Below are 20,579 nucleotides of genomic sequence, written 5' to 3'. Positions count from 1 at the left end.
CTTCTCTTTAAAGGTCAGCTCAAATTCCACTATTATTATAAGGCTTTACTTGATTTCATTTAGTAATTATATTTTGCCTCTTGGATCTCACGAGATACTCTGTTTATCATATCTTTGCCTTATATGTTATTTCCTATTAAAGTAATCATGGTACATATCATATTCTATTCTTAAATTATAGACTGCATGAAGACAGGAAAGATATTTTTCTACAACTTATATCTTTTCTTTCACTTAGCATGGAGTTCTGTGTCTAGTAGCTATCAAGTCAGTTTTGTTGCTTTTTTAAAATGAATTAAATTTTATTGAATAAAGACACCAAGACCTTGACCCTTTCATACTATATGGTATTGAGTAAGACATAATCTCTCTGAGACTCAGTTTCTTTGATTATGAAGTAGTAACATCTAAGGACTTTTCCAAGTCTTTCTTTTTCCTGAAAACAAATTCAACAATCAAGATAAAATCATTGTTCTACACCTATAAACTACTTCAAAGATATCTTACTTAATCTTCTGATTTTTGCAGATGAGGAAACTTAAACTTAGGGCCAATGTTATATATGTAGTAAAAAAATGCTAGATTAGAACCTAAGTTCTCTGAGTATAGAATCAATACATCTGAACACCATTCATTCAGTGATTTCCCTCAGCAGACCAATATCTATTGAGTTAAATAGATAAATAAGCCAAGACTATGATATACACTGGAGATAGGGATATATGCAAGCAAAGCAGTCCATTCAATTAAGAAGTTAACAATAAAAAGAGGATTGTTGACTGAATGTGGACCATGACATAGTATTTTCACCTTTTTTGTTGTTGTTTTGCTTGCTTTTTTGTTTTTTTCCTCATTTTTCTTTTTTTAATCTGATTTTTCTTGTACAGCATGATAACTAGAAATATGTATAGAAGAATTGTACATGTTTAACATATATTGTATGATAGTAAGTAGGGGAAAGGAGGGAGAATAATTTGGAACACAAGGTTTTGCAAGGGTGAATGTCAAAATTTATCTTTGCCTATATTTTGAAAATAAAAAGTTATTGTTAAAAAAAGAATCTTAACAATCTTATGGATAAAGACAGCACTTAGAAAAATGTAAGAAAGATATAGGGAGAGGGGACCCAGTTCAACAAAGGAAATATAAGGAAGTATGTTGTAGGCCTCAGCTCCCATAAGAATTAGGCAAAAGTTCTCTTATCAGTGAAGAAACATCCAGAGGCAGAATCCAAGATCACACTGAGAAGGAGATGGAGATTCTGTCCATCAATAATGTCTGTTGAGCATCTATTATAAAAAATAGCTAGCATTTAAGTGATTCAGTATTGTGTGGATTCACCACATTTCAAATCTTTTTATTCCTGCTTAAAACAATCAGTTTTATAAGCCTGGGTTTTCAGTTTAGCCATCATGCAGCAGAATAATAGATGGGGATTGAAAGTCTACTTGGAAACAAGGAAAATGACAGGGGTGGAGCTAACATGCTAGCCAAAAAGAGATTAAAAATATCTAAGAAGTAAATACAGAGCTGCTCTGTATTATACTATAATGCAATAATGTAATTTCATAATGATGACCTCAAGGTAAAAAGTAAGTTTCCTTCAGTCTGAAGGGAAAGGAAAATATATATGTTATAAAGATTGCTAAGTTTTAAGATAAAAGGTTTGTAAATCAGTGTCACGGAAAATCTTACAGGGGCTTGTAGGAAATGCTTTTCCTAGTAAAGTCTGAATCAAATAATTATTTAGTAGAACTACTAGGAATTGAGCTGTTGCTGGTTGGTACAGAGCACAGTCTAACCTGAGTATAGTAGAAAGGCTGACTATTTTGTAAGAAAATTTGCCTCCACAGAGATCCCCAATTGTCCTTAAATATCCAATTCTGCAAGGAATTAGGGTGGATAGAGAACTTCACAGAGCTAGGTAAATGCTGTGTGAAAGCATTTGTAGTTGTCAACTTGTAGTTGACAAGATCCATTGCTGAGCAAGGAAGAAGACCATGCGACTGGGGAGGAAGCACACCCTACTTCATATGCTACAATAAATCAATGCTAGTTGTGACTTGTCAATAACAATGATTTGATGTTAATACATTGACTTAAAGTCATCCCTGTATATATCTACTCTACCCAAATGGATTGAAAGTTTGTCAAGAGCAGGGGGCACTGCTTTTTCTACCTTTCTAGCCTTTTCTATATACAAGGGGATTTTTCAGCAATTATTTTTATTAGAGAGATGATAAATAAGATTTTTTTTAATTAGGTACATTCCCCAAAGTGTCAACTTTATATAAATGATTGTAATAAATGAGCCAAATTGCTTAAATTCTTTGTGTCTCCATTTCCTCATCTATAAAATCAGGAAGATTTTAGATGCTTTTTTAACTCTTTATAATCTATGAGTATGAGATGATTTAATTTCTCCTTCTTATTAAAATCTTGACTAGACAGTCCCTCAAATAGTGGGATGATTCGACTTATATTGATCTATTGATTTCTAGTCTCTGTAGCCCAACAAACTCCTAAATGATGGAATGTTGGTCATTAAAAACCATCAAACAAAACTGACCTGAGTTTTCTATATTTTATTGAATGGTTACTATAGCAATATTAATAGGGGAAACACAGAGCAGGTCCCACTAGTTAATGACTACTGTTATACATACATTCACTTTACTAAAAACTAAGACCTAATGATAAATACTAAAATTAGCCCCAAACCAAGAAACCAAAGTGAGCTGTTACCAGGAGATGGCAGTCATGTTAAAGCTGTCAGCAGTTTAGTACTTGGTAAAGAAACTTAATTACCCTCTAATTATGTCATACTGGGTTGGGGGGAGGACACAGTGCATAAGATTATCAATAAAGTCAAATGAATTACTCTCTATATGTCATAAACACTCCCCAAGAACAATAATTAATTTTGCTTTAAAGAAACTCCAGATTAGTTTTCTTTCTTTTGCCCTTAACCAATTTATATTTTTATGGTCTGAATTCAAGCATAAACTATTCAGGATATTCAGGCTTAACTTAATTCCTCTTATATCTGAATCTTCCCCAGTGACAGGAATCTGTGACCTGCCTTCTTGTGAAGGTTGGAGACATTTTGTGTTTTAATCCACAAAGCTGTTGCTTTTCTCTCCGGAGAAATTTATTCTAACAAGCATTTAAAAGATGATCACCTCCAACCCAGAGCTTTTAAATGATATTTTCTGGTCTGGCTGTAGACAAAATGCATAGGCAGCTGCCAACCTGCTTCCTTGAAAAGTTATTTGATATTTATAGGAGAATGATGGCCCAGAGGTAAAATGCACTTAACTAGATGTAGGTATGAAAAATGTCCATTAGAGACAACCTCTTATTCACAAGGTAAGGAGGAATGTTGAACAGAAACATGAGAGCTCTACTTTCTATTCTGATAAACCATCTTCTCAGTGCCTCCTGAAACCTCTTGTAGTTCAAAGGGTTAAGAAAAGAATGGAGACTCAGGAGACCACTGTATGAAGTCCTGGTTCTGTCAGAGCCTTTAAATTTGACCTTGAATAAATTGGTTAAACTCTCAATACTTCTACATTCCCCCAAATAAAAGATGGCAAAATGGTCACATTTATATAGCTTGAGTGTAAATGCTAAGACACAATTCTAAAACGCTTTGAATAAATGCTTTAAAATGACATATTAAAAATAAGATTTCCTATTCTGAAATGATACTAGCCTGACACACAGCTGCATTTGCAGCATCAAAGATAACTGACTAGATATTCTACATTGATGTGGGAATTTCTTACCAAGTATGAAGGAGTGTTATAAAAAACCAGGGGGTTTTCTCTTTTAGTAAACAATATATATTTTCATGTGAATTATATATAGTCAATGTGATCTTAACTTTGCTTTCCTATCCTTTCATTGATTTTCTTTAAACTTTTGTATTGATATCTAAAAGAAAGTCAAACCTTAATAAAGGAAGGGAAGCAGCACTTTCTCCAAGTTTCCTTGGAGGAAAGGAAAGAAAAATGAGAGGAAAACAACTGAGAAATCATGTCAGCTTGTTAAGTCATTTGAAGTATTTTGGACAATCAGAGCACTTGGGGTAATTTCCTTGCAATTCATCGGCTGCATAATGATGACTGCCTATTCCACTCTCTGACACAGAGATATATTATACCCAACTGTGATCAGCATGTATAAACAATAAACAGTGTAAAATATATACAATGTCAAGAAATAGGTCTCGGTGGTGCTTTTAGAAAGACAGATAAATCACACTGAACTTGAAAAAAAAAGATGACTAGGATATAGATAACTAAAATTTGCTGAAATGTGTGCATTTTTTTCTTTTGTAAATTTACACACTCATTCAGTTAACAGAATTGATTATAAAATATGTCAATAACACATTACTGTTGGTCCTTTTAACCTCTTTTTTGAGGGCTTTCCAACTACCTAAATTCCTCATTTCATTCCACTGAGCATGATTAATTTCTAAATTTGTTGGCAATGGCTGATCCCATTTATTTACAGAAAGTGACTTGAGTTTTTTCCAAGGTATATTTGAATTTGTTTGGATTTGCCACTTAGGCATGGAACTATCTTCGATAAATATTAGTCACCAGCCCTTGAAGGAAGACTATATGAAACAATCAGGAATGTTTGAACCACTTCAAACATCTAAGATCACGTGAAAATGTGTTCACAGACAGGTCAGTTGAATACCAAGCCTGTATAGTGTTATGGTGTCGTTTCTGAAGTATGTTTCTTCAGAAAGAAAAAAAGAAAACAGTGAAAAAGAATATAACAGAAATCCAAATCTCCTGGTGATTTGAAACAGCTCTTTATTTCTGAACTTAAAATCATAAATTCAAGTCTTGGCACCAGATCTGTTCCATTTCTTAACTATCTAGAGATATACAACCCTTTAAATCCTGCTTTTCTGCATTAGCTCAATATTGTGCCCACTCTCAAAACTCCTTAAGAGAATAATGTCATAAATCAAAGGAATAGTATGCCTACATTGTACTCTGCTGATGGCTCAATGCCCCAAGAAAAATATATAACCTAGCTTGATCCCACATTTTTCATAATACAAAACAATGAGGTAGGCTTAAAGTTGGAAGCAAAACTCAAGCACCTGTTTCTCTCAGTTTTCCAGGGAAATTTCTTGGGATCACATATCTAAAGTTCCAAGGAACCTCAAAAATCATTTAGTCCATACATCTCATCTTAAAGATAAGGAAACTAAGGCACATGGAGAATAATTGCCCAAGATCACATAGGTAGTAAGCATCAGAACACAATTTGAAGCCAGGTCCTCTGAATCCAGAAACTGATGCTCTATACTATATTATACTAGTCTGTTAGTAGATGGACAGTGCTTGATTTATGAATATATTGAGTGGCAATAGTGTGTATTTCAAGTAGTATTTTTGGAACTTGGATCATATTTTCCCATTAAAATATGATAGATACTGTGTTTAAATTATAAATGATTTGATATCATTTATAATTCACCTAAAATATAAATTCTAGAAAACCTAACCTTACCATCCTGTGACATCATATTTGTGGAAAAATGCATTCAGATGTTCATTTCTATACTAGTATCATCAGATTCTGGTATTTGGCAGGTTACCTGATGACTGAATTATTGATTGAAATAGTCTTTTAGGAGCATACCAGTATCTCTTCAATTTTCTCATTTGATTCTCACAGCAATCCTGAGAAGCAGACCATCCCCACTTTTCAGTCTAGGAAACTGAGGCAAATAGAGGTAAAATGACTTGTTCAGGATCATACAGCTAGGAAATAACTAAGGCTGAATTTGAACTCAGATCTTTCTGAATCCAGCTATAGTGCTCTACCCACTGGATCACCTAGCTGACTCCAGAAAGTCTTGGATAAAGGATTATAAAGCAAAATTATAAAATTCTGGGTACAATTCTAGACCACAGGCTATTTTGAGGGCATACTCTCCCACCCCCGCCCCCGCCATGTGCCTAATCATTTAGTCAGCTGATATCCTTTCAAATACCAAGGTTTAAATTCTTCCTCTTGAGCTTTGCTCCCTCCCCACATTCATGAGCTTCCTTTTAATTTATCCTAGAGAGAATTAGACATAAATGCTAATAGAGGCTTTGAGAATTTAAAGATTCATTTATGTCTTGGAGGAATAGTGAACATTCATTTTCAATGGAATATTATCACTCAATATTTGACAGAAAACAAAGAACTGGAAATTTCAGGAATGTCTACCAATTGGTGAATGGCTGAACAAGTTGTGGTATATTTTATGATAGAATATTACTGAGTTATAAGAAATTATAAGCACAATGATCTTAGTAAAACATGGAAAGACTTATACAAAATAATGAGCAAAACGTGAATCAAGAGAATGTGGTATACAGTAACAGCAATATTATTTTAAGAACTACTTTGAATGAATAAACCATTTTGCAATTATAAATATCCAAATTAACAATAAAGGACATATTAAGAAAGACACTATCTGCATTCAGAAAAAGAAGTAATGGAGTATACACACATACACACACACACACACATATATATACATATATATGTATAAATACTTATAAACATGCACACATACACAGACATTCATTGATACACAAACAGAGCTATTTGTGTTTGAGGGTAGCAATCTCTAGGGCTGTGGAAAGGGAAAATAAGAAGGAAGAATGTACATGACAACTTCATTATATCTTCAAAAGAACAGCAAGTTATATACAATAGATTTGCAGATTCAAGTGCATTCAATTTTTTTTTTTCTTATATAATGTTGGGGGGGCAGAATTTGGACAGAAAGAAAGATTTTAAGATAATGAGTAATGTCAATCCTTTGGAAAAAACACCATGGTCTGGTTTACAGATAATTGGGACTGACAGGAATGGCAATGATGAAGGTAGATAGCTAGAGCTGAATCAAGGCTCTTAACCTCTGTTATATCATGGACACTTTTGGCATTGTTATGGAGACTATAAATTCTGTCCCAGACAAAAATATAAGTAAACATTTAAGAAAATACTCAATTTCAGTTGTTAGTTAAATAAATATAGATACTTACAAACACACACACACACACACACACACACACACACACACAATTTCCCCCTAATTCCAGTTGATGGATTATCTGAAATCTATCCCAGATTCTCTTGATGATCCATGAATCCAAAATTAAGAATCCCTTATCCAGAACAAAAATCTATATCCTGAACTGTATCCACATAATTGCTAGCATTTCAATGTTTTCTTAGCTGAGTTATAATTCTGAGCACATAGTACAAAATGTAGCCATAGAAAGCAAACTGATGCCTCAGTTGGGATATAGAATACAGAATTCCTAGGATAGTAATCTCAGGCTACTGCTGGGAAAGTCTGGTGGAATAGCTTACCAGCTGGTAGTGACAAACTGGGTGTTAAGGTCTATGGTTTCTAGTTAGTGAAGTCATACAAGTCTATCAACTCTCTCTAATTGTCAGGCCTTCTAAATTCTATTCCATCTGATCATATCAATATTAGTTACAACATGTATTCCTCAAATTTTTAGTGGCCTAGTATTGGATACAATAATTATTACTTATATCACTATCATGGGGTATCCACTGTTCTATTATTATGCTATCTAACTATAATGGGCTTGGCTTCTAGCTTGAAGAATCCCATACTTTAGATCTTTTGTCTTTTCCCATCTTCCTGAACTTGCCTACCTTGTTATCAAATGAGATAATATTTATATATCCCTTAGCCCATAATACCTCCTTCTGTGTATTCTAAGTGAGCAGGCAAACTTACTTGTGTTAAGTTATGTTAATAGATGAAAATGCTTTAACTTTCCTAATAAAATCATTTAACCTAGGAATTTAAAAAATGCTTGATTATCAAATGCTGAGTGGCAAGTAAGTGATACTAAGTCAGAGGATGTAGGTTCACCTGTTACCCCTGTCACTAAAGGCAGGACCTTGGATAAGTCACATCACTTATATCCACTTCAATTCCATCACCTATAAAATCAACTATTGGCCTTCATGACTTCTAAATGTTCTTCTAAGTCTGAATGTATAATCTTATTACCCTATTTGGGAATAGATAGGCTTTTGTTTACATTCTTTAGCATACAACAGACATTACTATCCACCTTCCCCCTCATAATGATGTCCTTGTTTTTGTTTTTCTCCCTCAAAACTCCAGGACCTAAATTTATTTACTATTCATTTAATTGATTTATAGCAACTGCCAAAAGCAGCACAAAATGCAAAGTAGCTTAAGATTTTACATTTATTAGAGCAAATTCCTTTTTTGAATGCAACCCCAGAAATTATCAGTGTTCAGGTGGCTTGTGTTCAATTATCAGAAATGGGATGATACTTTATGGAGAAGGATGAATGAATTTCTTAAAAAGCATGAGGTTGCTAGAAATAATTTGCATTTGAGGTATCTGACCTTGTCTTTATATAAATCATCTGTATAAATGTGATTTTGAATCAAGTTGTAATATTTTCTTAGCTATAAGAATTTGTTTCTTTCAAGGCAGTGTACTTCAGTAAAAGGAAGATTGAGTTTAGAATCAGACAACCTGGGTCTGAACCCTGATTCTATCACCTAATACCCTGATAAAATCACTTAACCTCTGGGAGAGATCATGGTTCATTACATAGACTAATAGCCTTGAAAAGGAGAAAAGTTATTAAATCTTGACTTATTAATTTTAAGCTTTTCTATTGAGGCCAATGACATTCCAGATTTCTTGATCTTGGATTTTTTGACCAATTGTCTTAACCTTTGCCTGGACTTTTTCAGCTGTAAAGAGTTTGGATTGTCTTCTCTATGGTTACTTGCAACTTTCTACACATGATCCTATCATCATAAAGCACATTCTCCATCTTCCAAATAATTACTATACCACAGAAGAACACAAAAATGGGGCTGAATAAAAGGACAAAAACTTTATTTTTAGCAAGATTTATAAGACTTAGAAGTTGAACCATTTTGTACTTTAATGCTTCATTTGTTGCTAGCCAATCCTATATGCCTCCTTTATCAATTTACCATCCTACTTTCCATAGGAGCTTCTCCAAATCTTTTCATCTTTCTTCAAATTTCCCATAGTTTCCAGTTTTTTTCATCTTCAACTGAAAACCTTGTCTCTATTTCACAGGGGAAAAAAAGAAAAATAAGTCATTCTTTGTGAGCTCTGTTTTCTCCTTTTCCTCATTTTCTAATCCACAGATGTATTTTTATCACTATTTCATTTTCTCTTCTGATATACATCTGATGAAGTAGTCTTAGTCTACTAAGGCTAATTTCTCTAGTTCAGGCGTCCTCAAACTATGGCTCATGGGCCAGATGTGGCCAGCTGAGGACATTTATGCAGCCCTCAAGGATATGGCAAAATTAGACTGGAAGTGACATTCGACCTAAACTTGCATTAGCAACACACACTTCCGGCACCGGGCTGAGGTGGTGGAGACAGAGTGTGGGGCGATACTGGGGTGAGGTGAGTTCCCATGATAGGGTGTGTAGTGTGGGGAAGGGAGAGAGATGCAGAAGATGGAGAACTGATGGCCCACAGCCTTGTACAGTAACGGCAGCCACCACAACAGATAGGCGTGGGGGATGTATGTGTCATGGCTGCTGCAGGGGGAATTCACTGCAGCAGTGAAGGTTAGAAGTGGGAGTCTGTATTTCTAGTCATATGAAAAGATGCTCCAAGTCATTATTAATCAGAGAAATGAAAATTAAGACAACTCTAAGATACCACTACACACCTGTCAGATTGGCTAAGATGAAAGGAAAAAATAATGATGATTGTTGGAGGGGATGTGGGAAAACTGGGACATCGATGTGTTGTTGGTGGAGTTGTGAACAAATCCAACCATTCTGGAGAGTAGTTTGGAACTATGCTCAAAAAGTTATCAAACTGTGCATACCCTTTGATCCAGCAGTGTTACTACTGGGCTTATATCCCAAAGAGATACTAAAGAAGGGAGAGGGACTTGTATGTTCACGAATGTTCGTGGCAGCCCTCATTATAGTGGCTAGAAACTGGAAACTGAGTGGATGCCCATCAGTTGGAGAATGGCTGAATAAACTGTGGTATATGAATATTATGGAATATTATTGTTCTGTAAGAAATGACCAACAGGATGATTTCAGAAAGGCCTGAGAGACTTACATGAACTGATGCTGAGTGAAATGAGCAGTGACCAGGAGATCATTATATACTTCAACAATAATATTATATGATGACCAGTTCTGATGGACTGGCCATCCTCAGCAATGAAATCAACCAAATCATTTCCAATAGAGCAGTAATGAACTGAACCAGCTGCACCTAGCGAAAGAACTCTGGGAGATGACTAAAAACCATTACATTGAATTCCCAATCCCTATATTTATGCCCACCTGCATTTTTGATTTCCTTCACAAGCTAATTGTGAATATTTCAGAGTCTGATTCTTTTTGTACAGCAAAATAGCAGTTTGGTCATGTATACTTATTGTGTATCTAATTTATATTTTAATGTATTTAACATTTACTGGTCATTCTGCCATCTGGGGGAGGGGGTGGGGGGTAAGAGGTGAAAATTGGAACAAGAGGTTTGGCAATTGTTAATGCTGTAAAGTTACCCATACATATAACCTGTAAATAAAAGGCTATTAAATTAAAAAAAAAGAAGTAGGAGTCTGAAGAGTGGGATAGAGAGTGTGGGAAATGAAGGCATCACAGCACAGAGGTAGCTTGGAGGAAGTTGGGCATTGCAGTCTGTATGTCTTTGTGTGGGCAACATTATTGCTGGTATATTGTTTTGTACCGTTATTTTATATATATATATATATATATATATATATATATATATATATATATATATATATATGTATTTTGTAATAGCAATTTGGAATCCCTAGGAAATAATGATGTCAAGAAAAGAAAAATAGACTCGGAGTGTAGGTTATTCAAAGAAGAGTGGACTTATGATTACTTTTTCATGCAGTACAAGGAAAGAGCTATATGTCTGATACGCCAGAATATAGTGTCTGTGTTCAAAGAATATAATTTGTGTGGACACTATGAAACTCAACATAAAGATAAATATAATTGTTTCGTTGGAGAAGTGAGAAAAGATAAAATATTAAAACTGAAAATACATTGACAACTCAGCAAAATACTTTTGTGAAGTAGAAGCAGCTAATTATTTCATCACTGTGAGCAAGTTTTCAAGTTGCCAAGCTAATAGCATGCACTGGCAGATCATTTGTGGAGGGAGAATTTGTTAAAGAATGCCTTCTTTCTGTTGCCAAAGAGCTGTGTCTAGAGAAAGCTGATTTATTTCAGGACCTACAATTACATGGAGGATTGAAGAAATGGGAGACAATCTGCATCAGCATTTGCAAAACTCCATAAAAATTTTTTCATATTTTTCCTTAGCACTTGACAAAAGCAATGATGTTTGTGATTCTGCACAACTTCTAATTTTTATTCATGGGACGAATGATTATTTTGAATTCATAGAAGAGCTTGTTGCACTGCAAAGCATCAAAGGAACAATTACAGGAGAGGATATCTATGAAAAGGTTTGCTAAACTATTAATAGTTTGGAGTTGGACTGGGCTAAACTAGCCAGCATGACAACTGATGGTGCTCCTAGCATGGTGGGGTCTAAGAAAGGAGTAATTGCTCGCATTAACCAAGAGTTGGACAAATATAACCATTCTCATCCAATAGCCATACACTGCCTCATCCACCAACAAGTGCTGTGTAGTAAATCACTGAAGTGGCACTCTGTTATGAAAATTGTGGTATCTTGTGTTAACTTCATTACAGCTAATGTACTAAATCACATACAATTTCAGGAATTTCTGTCTGAGCTAAATGTTGAGTATGAAGATGTTCTATATCACACAGAAGTCCATTGGCTGAGTCGAGGGAGAGTTTTGAAATGTTTCTATGACTTACTTCCACAGATTACAACTTTTCTGCTTTCAAAAAACAACGAAGTACCAGAGCTCAATGATACAGAATGGAAATGGCACTTTGCCTTTCTGACAGATGTAACAGAGCTACTCAACAATTTCAATATGCAACTTCAAAGAAAGGGGGGGCCTCATCTGTGACATGTGATCACATGTCAAAGCATTTGAAGTAAAATTAGACCTCCTCATCAAACAAGTGAAGGAGGAAAACTTCTGCCATCTCCCCACAACTCAAAATCTGTTAGCAGAAAAAACACTGATTGCATTCCCAAACAAAACATTAGTGGATTCATTGGAAAAATTGCAAAAGGAGTTCCAATTTAGATTTAAAGATTCATCTCCATGAACAGGACATACAGCTTTTCCATAACCCATTTTCTATTGACATTGAAAATGTGGATACAATTTACCAAATGGAACTGGCTGAACTGAAGAATTGTGACTCTCTGAAAGATGCATTCAAGTCAAGCAGCCTTCATAATTTCTATGCATCTCTCCCTTCTGAGACATATCCTCATCTCAGGAACCATGCACTCAAAATGCCAACCATCTTTGGCAGCACTTATGTCTGTGAACAGACATTTTCTAGAAAGAACCATTTGAAATCTCCAACCAGATCAAGACTAACGGATGCACACTTGCATCACTTGTTACGACTAGCAGTGACAAATATGGAACCAGACATTGACCATATCATTAGCCAAAAGCAGGCCCATAGTTCCCATTGAAATACTGGCAAGTTTGTTGATTTAACTTTACTTCATTTTAAATATTGTATTTGTTCCCGTTTTGATCCTTCACTTCAAAATAAGATATATGCAGCGTGCATAGGAATTTGTTCATAATTTTTGTTTTTACTACAGTCCAGACCTCCAACAGTCTGAGAGACAGTGAACTGGCCCCCTATTTAAAAAGTTTGAGGACCCCTGCTCTAGTTGTTCAAAATATCTCATTCCATCCCAAATTCTCCAACAAACCTCCCATTGTTATTTCTACTCTTTCACTTATTTTTCAATCATTTCCTGACTACTGATTCATTTCCTACAGCCTACAAACATGACAATGTCTCCACCAAAAACCCTCACTTAGTCCTTGCATACATACTATTGTCTTTTTTCTCGTCTTTTGTTTGTAGCTAAACTCTTCAAAAAGCCATCTATAATAGGTGCTGCCATTTTCTCTCCTCTTGCTCTCTTCCTAATCCCTTATACTATAGCTTCCAACTTTTAGAATTAAATTGAAATTGCTCCCTCCATAATTGCTAATGGTCTCTTGGTTACCAAATCCAATGATCTATTCTCAGTCTTCATATTCCTTATCTCAGAAGTCTTTCACATTATTGATCTTCCTTGATACTCTCTACTCTATAAATTTTCAGACCATCAATCTCTCCTGATTCTTCTGACTACTGCTTCTCTGTCTCCTTTGCTGAAACCTCTCCAGATTACACTCTAACTATGAATGTCCCTCAGATTCCTAAGACTTCTTTTCTTCATGTTACTTCACTTAATGAGCTTTTCAACTCCAATGAAATTAATTGCCATTTTAATTCTTATAAGTGTCTGAGATTGAATTTAAACTTAGATCTTCCTGACTCCAAGTTTGGCACTTTATACATATCACCTAATTTTCCAAAAACAGTATTACATAGCAATCCCATGGTAAATACTTGTTGGTTGACATTTATTTACTATTTTTGTACAATTAGAAGATTCAACCTTTGCGATTCAAAGAAAAAAAAGTTTCAAAATTTTGAAAAGATGAAGAGATATGCCCAATATGTGGGAAAATTAAATAGGATGGATATTTTTGGAATATGCTCTCTAAATTTCATGCTACAAATTTTTGTTTAATAAAAAAAATAATAAAATGTGATATTCCAAGGGCAATTAGTATACATATAAAATATAATTTAATCCAATGACTTGGTCAGTTTATTTCAAAATTAGTCATTTTAGAGTCATATTAGTTTCACTTGAATGTTTTAAGTAAATACAATTTAATGTTATTTTCTTAATGAACAACAACAACAACAACAAAACCTGTGGAATATATAATATAATAAAATCTAATTATCATACTCTTATAACATAATACAGTTATTCAAACACTTTTCTATCCTCAGTGTTCCACAACACTTCTCAGCTAAGGAAATAACTCCTATCTTAAAAAAAATCTATTTGTTGGAGGTTTCCCTCTTTCATTTCCCCTCTAAAATTATTTCTTAAAGACTATGCCTTAAACCAAATTCACTCTAACTCTCATGGATTGGCTAACAACAGACCAAGCCACAACTGCTCACTGTTTCTGCCCTGATTGACTCAGAGTAAGTTGCAATTACTTCTGTGATCAGAAAGCCTGAGGATTTTCCCCTCCCAAATTTATTTATTTATTTTAACCAAGTGAAAGAGGCTATTCTTTGCCTCAATTGCTGCCCATACTAAATCAGTGAATGAGTATGGCCTCAGTCAAACTGTGACCTATTGAAGATATTGGATTAAAACAGCCAAAGACTAGGACCAGTCATTCTGACCTATATCTAGCCACTGGACCCAGATGAATCTGCAGGGGAAAATGAAGCAAGTGTCCTTGCAGAGAGCCCTTCCTCAATTAAATTCAATCCATTAGAATGTCATGGTATCACCTCCCTGACATCATGGTCTTTTTTAAGAGCAAAGGACAAACAATAAACAAAAGTGAAATGATGTTTTTCTTCTTGCTTAAAACAGTTCTTCTGCTTTGGGAAAAAAAGTGCTAGATATTGAATTTTAGCCTCTGGGTTCAAATTCCCCTCTCCTACATCATTTGTATTACCTTTTTCAAGTTACAATCTCTATAAAAATTATTAAATATTCTCAATTGGAAAATTAAAGGACTGAAGAAGATAACCTTTGAGTTTTCTTTTCACTTTGTTTTTGTAAGCTTATGGTTCTGGGATGATTCCTTAATCTTACCCTCTTCCATTTCATCCTTCAAGCTTTCCCCACAATCACCCTTCCTGTAATCTTCAACTCTCTCAATATTTTTGTGTAGGTATACATATAAATGCCTATGAATACAAATATAAATAAATATGTATATTCAGACACACATACTTATATATATTTATCTCTTCCACATTGTGACTTTCCCCATCATGGTTTCAATATGTTGTGGGCTGATATAATAAATTAAATGTAATTTTGGGTTTTTTTGCAGATATGTGGAAGCAAATTGTGAAGAGCAACAGATGACACAGAAAAATTTTAGAAACTCAGAAATGCATAAAACTATATTATGACACTGTATAATATCAATCCATGTTTTGCAATACGGTACTATAACACCCCATAAAAAAAGAAAAAATCAGACCGCTAGCATGAAGCTCTCTAAAATTTTTATGTGAATTTTCCGGATCTTAAAGTTGTTGTCATCCTAACTCCTGTGATGTGGAAGGAATAACTCAATATACATATATAAACATAATACATATATGCACATACTTATGCAATCTTTTGCCATATGCCCAAAATTTCTATTCATTTACCTATATCTGTTGAGTCAACACCATTCAAAGGTATACTAGCCACAAAGACTCAAAATAGGAAACCCCTCATCCATTTTTTACTCCTTACACTGCAGACCAAAATCCAATCACTTGCTAAATTTTATTATTCTAATTTCATGTCATTTCTCATTTCTGTCCCTTTCATTCTATTCATAATATGTTAATTCAAGCTCTCAAAATCTCTCACCTAGATTTTTGTTCTTCTCTAATTGGTCTTCTTCCCATCCAGCTACTCCCCGTTCCAATTTCTTTTCTCTATTTGTGCCAAAATGATATTCTGTGAGGTCACAATTAATTAACTCATTTGCTCATGCTGCAGGGACTCCCCTTTGCTTGACACCTAAATCCATTCATAATTGGGGCCCAGCAACATGCAATCCAAATGCCAGCCAAAGTAGCTTATTTTATGTAAGATATCCTATCTTCCTATTCTGTGGAGGGGGGACTCATCCCCCATTCCTTGAATGAGGTACTCTTTCCTTTCTACTTCTTGGAACACTTACCTCTTTCCAGTCACTTCCTTCAAAAGGACATTTCTGATTTCTCAGAATCATTAGTACCCAAACTTCAGCATCTATTTTCATTTGTTTTGTATATAATCTATACTTAAATATGGGAATACTATTCTTCCCTAGTGAAAGATATTTCTTTAAAGAAGATATATTATCACTTCTTCATTTATATACCAATTCATTGATTCTAGACACAATGTTACTAAAGTGTTATGGTCTTTAATATAGTGGCTAAAGGCAATTGTCTCACCAAATTTGTGAATGTTCTGAACTTTGATTTGAAGACTTCATTTTAGATCAATCTAATCAGATATTGCCTTTAATAAAGAGAAAGAAGTAAAGGTAGAAAAGGCCAGTAAAAAAAGCTATTGTAAATTATAATGGGATTTACCTTCTGCTGTTGGTAAAATGAGTCATAAGCATAAATTTAATCTTCTTATATAACTTCTAAAATGGAATTAATTCTTGGTTTGGGAACACATGGAGGTGAGGAAGGCATCAGATTAATAAAAAAGCCTCACTTCTGAATAGTAAAGAGAGAAATAGATTCATAAAGGGGTTATAACTTTAAAAAAGGAACTATAAAAGCCTTTTGAAAGCTAAGACTTTCACAACTGAATTTGGAGAGCATAAGCAACTGAAAAAACAATTGTAGATATCTTGGGAGGGCAATAAATTCTTAACAACTGCAGAATCTGTGGCCCTGAGAAATGCTAAATTTCTATCTTCCCTCCCCTTTATTTCAAAATACAAGAATCGGAAAACAGCAGGCAATACAAATACAATACATTGGAACAAAGCACTTTAAACATATATAAAAAAGGAGAAAAAGAAAAGGCATTAAGAAAGCTCTTGATACATCATAAAGGACTAAGATATGAATCAAAAATGTTAATATTTGGGACAGCTAGATGGCACAGTGGATAGAGAACTATCCTTGAAGTCAGGAATATCTGAGTTCAAATCTGGTCTCAAACACTTAATGCTTCCTAGCTGTGTGACCCTGGCAAGTCACTTAACCCCAGTTGCCTCAGGAAAAACAAAACAAAACAAACAAACAACAACAACAAAACCCTGTTATTAGCATTTATTCAAAAATGCTGTTATCTGACCATTGACTGAAATGAATATGTTTATCTAGTCATCTGAATTGAGTATTCATATTAGAATCAAGTTCGCCCTATGAGGTTTTCCTTTATAAATTCATACCATATTAATTACAGGGAATTTGTACAGACTGATGGATTGGAAATTAATTTACAAAATCTAGAATAATTTTATTTATTATTCAATAAAATACAGTTAAATGGTTCAGTTGATGGAGTGTTCTGGGGTTAGCATTAAGAAGATCTGAATTTGAATCTAGGTTTAGACATTTAATTTTTTCCCTGGAATGTAGTTTAATCCCAGTTGCCTTTGTTTCTTCATTTGTAAAATGAACTGGGGAAAAAAAAAACACAAATCAGTCCAGTACCTTTGTCACAAAAACACCAAATGGATCATAAAGAATTGAACAAAACTCACATGACTGAACAACAAAAATTTAATGCAATTTAGATTATACAAAACTCATATATAGAAGCCTTATTTAAATTTCATTAATCTTAAATGTCCTTTATCCAATAGAATACATAAAAGAACTAAAAATAAATCTATAATTCCAGAAATCATTTTCTGGAAATAGCAAAATTTGCAATGCTTTTCACAAAGAAGACTCTAAAGTTTATGCATATGTCATTTAATAATAAAAATGTTCAAAGAAGCACACTATGAGAATATATGGACTTTTTTTTTCCTTTAGAGAGATCTTTGGCTATTGTCTTCTTTGTGAAAAATGGCTCATTCAGAAATATGATGCAGTGAGAATAACACTGGATTTACAGTCAAAAGCCAAAGACCAACTTTTCTTGAGTATGCTTGGACAAGCACAATGGGCTTCAATTTCTCAAAGAAGATTGAACTTGGCGATCTCTAAAATCCTTTCTAGTTTTAAATTTCTACACTTATGGTCCATTATCTTGAGGTTGATTTTAAACAGCCTAGAATATACACTCAAAGTGATCTAAACAGATTTCACAGAAAATATGTCCATTAAGCAAACTCAATGAGAGTATACCATCAAAGTATAGTTCTCTTCTCTTATGAGGTCCATGATATGGAGCATGTTTAGATTTCACCTTTCTGTTTCCAGCTAACATATCAAGTGACTGTGGAGCATGTTGGAAACAACAGAATTCCTGATTGCTATTAATGCTTTGTTCACACAAAACTAATATTGTCTAGCTGTTTGATATGAAGTGACAGTTGCTGTGGTTCTTTGAGTTTCTCCCACACCATATCTGCATCACATGGGCAGAGTGATGGATCAATCAGGAGAGAGACTTTAATCTCACTCTTTCTCCTACCTAACTCAATGGAAAATTTAATTTCAATACTTTTGGTGTTGAATAAAGAATTGGCCAAATTTTTCCCAAAGCAACATCAAATCAGTCATTCTCCCATGGCAGCTGGTATGTATAGGTATGTATAATAATATCATAAGTGTACCGACCCAGGCCCTAGTTGTCTGATCTCCATAATCTTTTCTTTTCTAAGCAGGTGACCAAGAATGAACAAGATGTCCAAGTTTAAAATTTATTGGTTTTAAGACAGCTGGAAGTTTATTAGTTTCAGAAGATTGGAAGCAAGGAAAAGTTTCTTCTGTGGAAAAAAAAAAATGACCTCTAGAAGAAGGATAAATAGACGTGTTCTGAATGCATACATGTGTTGAAATATGGACATGAATATTCAGAAATTCCTCCAAACGTCTTCATGTTCCAATGGATTTTGAATGTTAGTATCCCAGGAGAGTTTATAAAACATATTATAAATTAAGATACTGAAATCTGTGTAGGTTTTAAGTCATTATGTCATTACAAACTGTGAATTTTGTGCCTTTTAGCTTATTGTGTAGGAAATTTTTCTTTTTTTGGTTCACATTATGCATTATACTCTTTTAAATCTCTCTTTGGAGAGACTATTCATGAACCAAAATGTAAGCTTTCAATAACTTGTCCCAGGATCTCAGGGGCTGAAGATTTTTTTTTTTCAAAAGGATTCAAATTCTTCTTATTAAAGATCAAACTCCTCAAAGTGCTTAGCACAATGACTGCCCTGTACTAGGTGGTATTCCCTTGTAAAGACTGAACCTTGTGTGGTTCATATGTCTGATTTTTAAGGCAGAGAATTTGTGGGTTTAGTGTCAAAATCCCTAGAGTCTTGTAGTGGTTCTTGATGTTAGACATTATTTCCAAAAAGCTTATTTATCAATGTTCTATTCAAATGGATCCAAAAATTGGAAAGCAACACAATTCCCTAATCTCTTGATATTCACTTTGATTTAAATCAATAAATATTTATGTTGAATAATCATGAACATGTTAATGGAGAAGAGGATCAGAGATAAGGAACCTAAGTGACTATAAAAAAGGTATAGATCATTTTAACTTTTCCCTAAGCAAAAGTTAAGTAATTATTGATTCTCCCCCCACCCATTTGCTTTGCATTCTGCTTCGCCTTTATTTGTGCATTCACTAGATCATCTATCTTTCATTTATCCATTTATTCATCAAACATATTATATATTAAGCATAAAATGTATCAATATTGAAACCACCAATTTATATTTTTTGACGGTCAGTACACTCAGGATATTATTAAACTCTGGCCAGTAGAATAACTGACAAGCTGAAATCCATTAAATATACATGTAAAATTTTGCTCAGTAGGTAGAACATTTAAAAAGAAGCTTTCAGCATATAATCATGAGAGTGAAGCCTCAGTTTATTACAAACTTACCCATCTATGGAAATTAATCAGCATATAAAATAATGGAATCTTTAACTATTATAAAAATGAACACAATTAATATTTGCCAAAGGACAATTGCAACTGATTGCTGATTGAACTTTTCTTCAATATGAGGCCATATTAAAAAAAAAAAAAAACTTAAAAGAGAAATAATAGAGGAAAAGATTATTACTTCCATTAGAAAAAGTCACCTTTCATTTATCACTGGCCATGAGAAAGTCAAAATATTCCCTAATTTTTCGCCTACTAGAAGTATAGAGAGTCAGACCAAAGAGGACAAAATCAAAGAAGTATCTATTTTTCTATTAACCAGGCAGAAAAAATGAACCTGGACTTGATTGGAAGAAAGGAAAACAAGGTGAAGATAAGAGTTCAAGAAGACATTATCTTACTGTTCTAGTACTAGTCATTTTCATTCTTTTCTAGTTTAGGTTTGCTCTATTCTCCCATTTTAACAGTAGAAGACATTATTTTCATTTTATGTATGAAGTTCTGCCAAATGTAAAGAAGAACATATGTCCCTCTCTTTGCCCTTACCCCTGTTTCCAAGTGAGAAGTTAGTTTTAAATCTCTGGGTATTGTTCTCTTCATAATAAAAAGTCACATTTTCAGTCCATTCAACACGATCTATTGTAAAATCACTCCTTCCTAATATCTGCTGTATTTTCTAGAAATGAATGAGA

General features: G+C 34.0%; 1 long non-coding RNA gene across 1 annotated transcript in view; it reads left to right on the top strand.

The window, feature by feature from the left end:
- The window catches only part of LOC116419440, a 64,924-nt gene extending 45,496 nt beyond the window's left edge, over positions 1 to 19,428 (top strand). The window contains exon 5 of the long non-coding RNA XR_004229753.1: positions 18,646 to 19,428. This is a non-coding gene — a long non-coding RNA (uncharacterized LOC116419440). The remainder of the gene's footprint in view (positions 1 to 18,645) is intronic.
- Positions 19,429 to 20,579: the final 1,151 nt, after the last annotated feature.

This window comes from Sarcophilus harrisii, chromosome 5 (assembly GCF_902635505.1).
Source record: "Sarcophilus harrisii chromosome 5, mSarHar1.11, whole genome shotgun sequence".
Lineage (NCBI taxonomy): Eukaryota > Metazoa > Chordata > Mammalia > Dasyuromorphia > Dasyuridae > Sarcophilus > Sarcophilus harrisii.
This window is presented reverse-complemented; position numbering and strand designations above follow the sequence as displayed.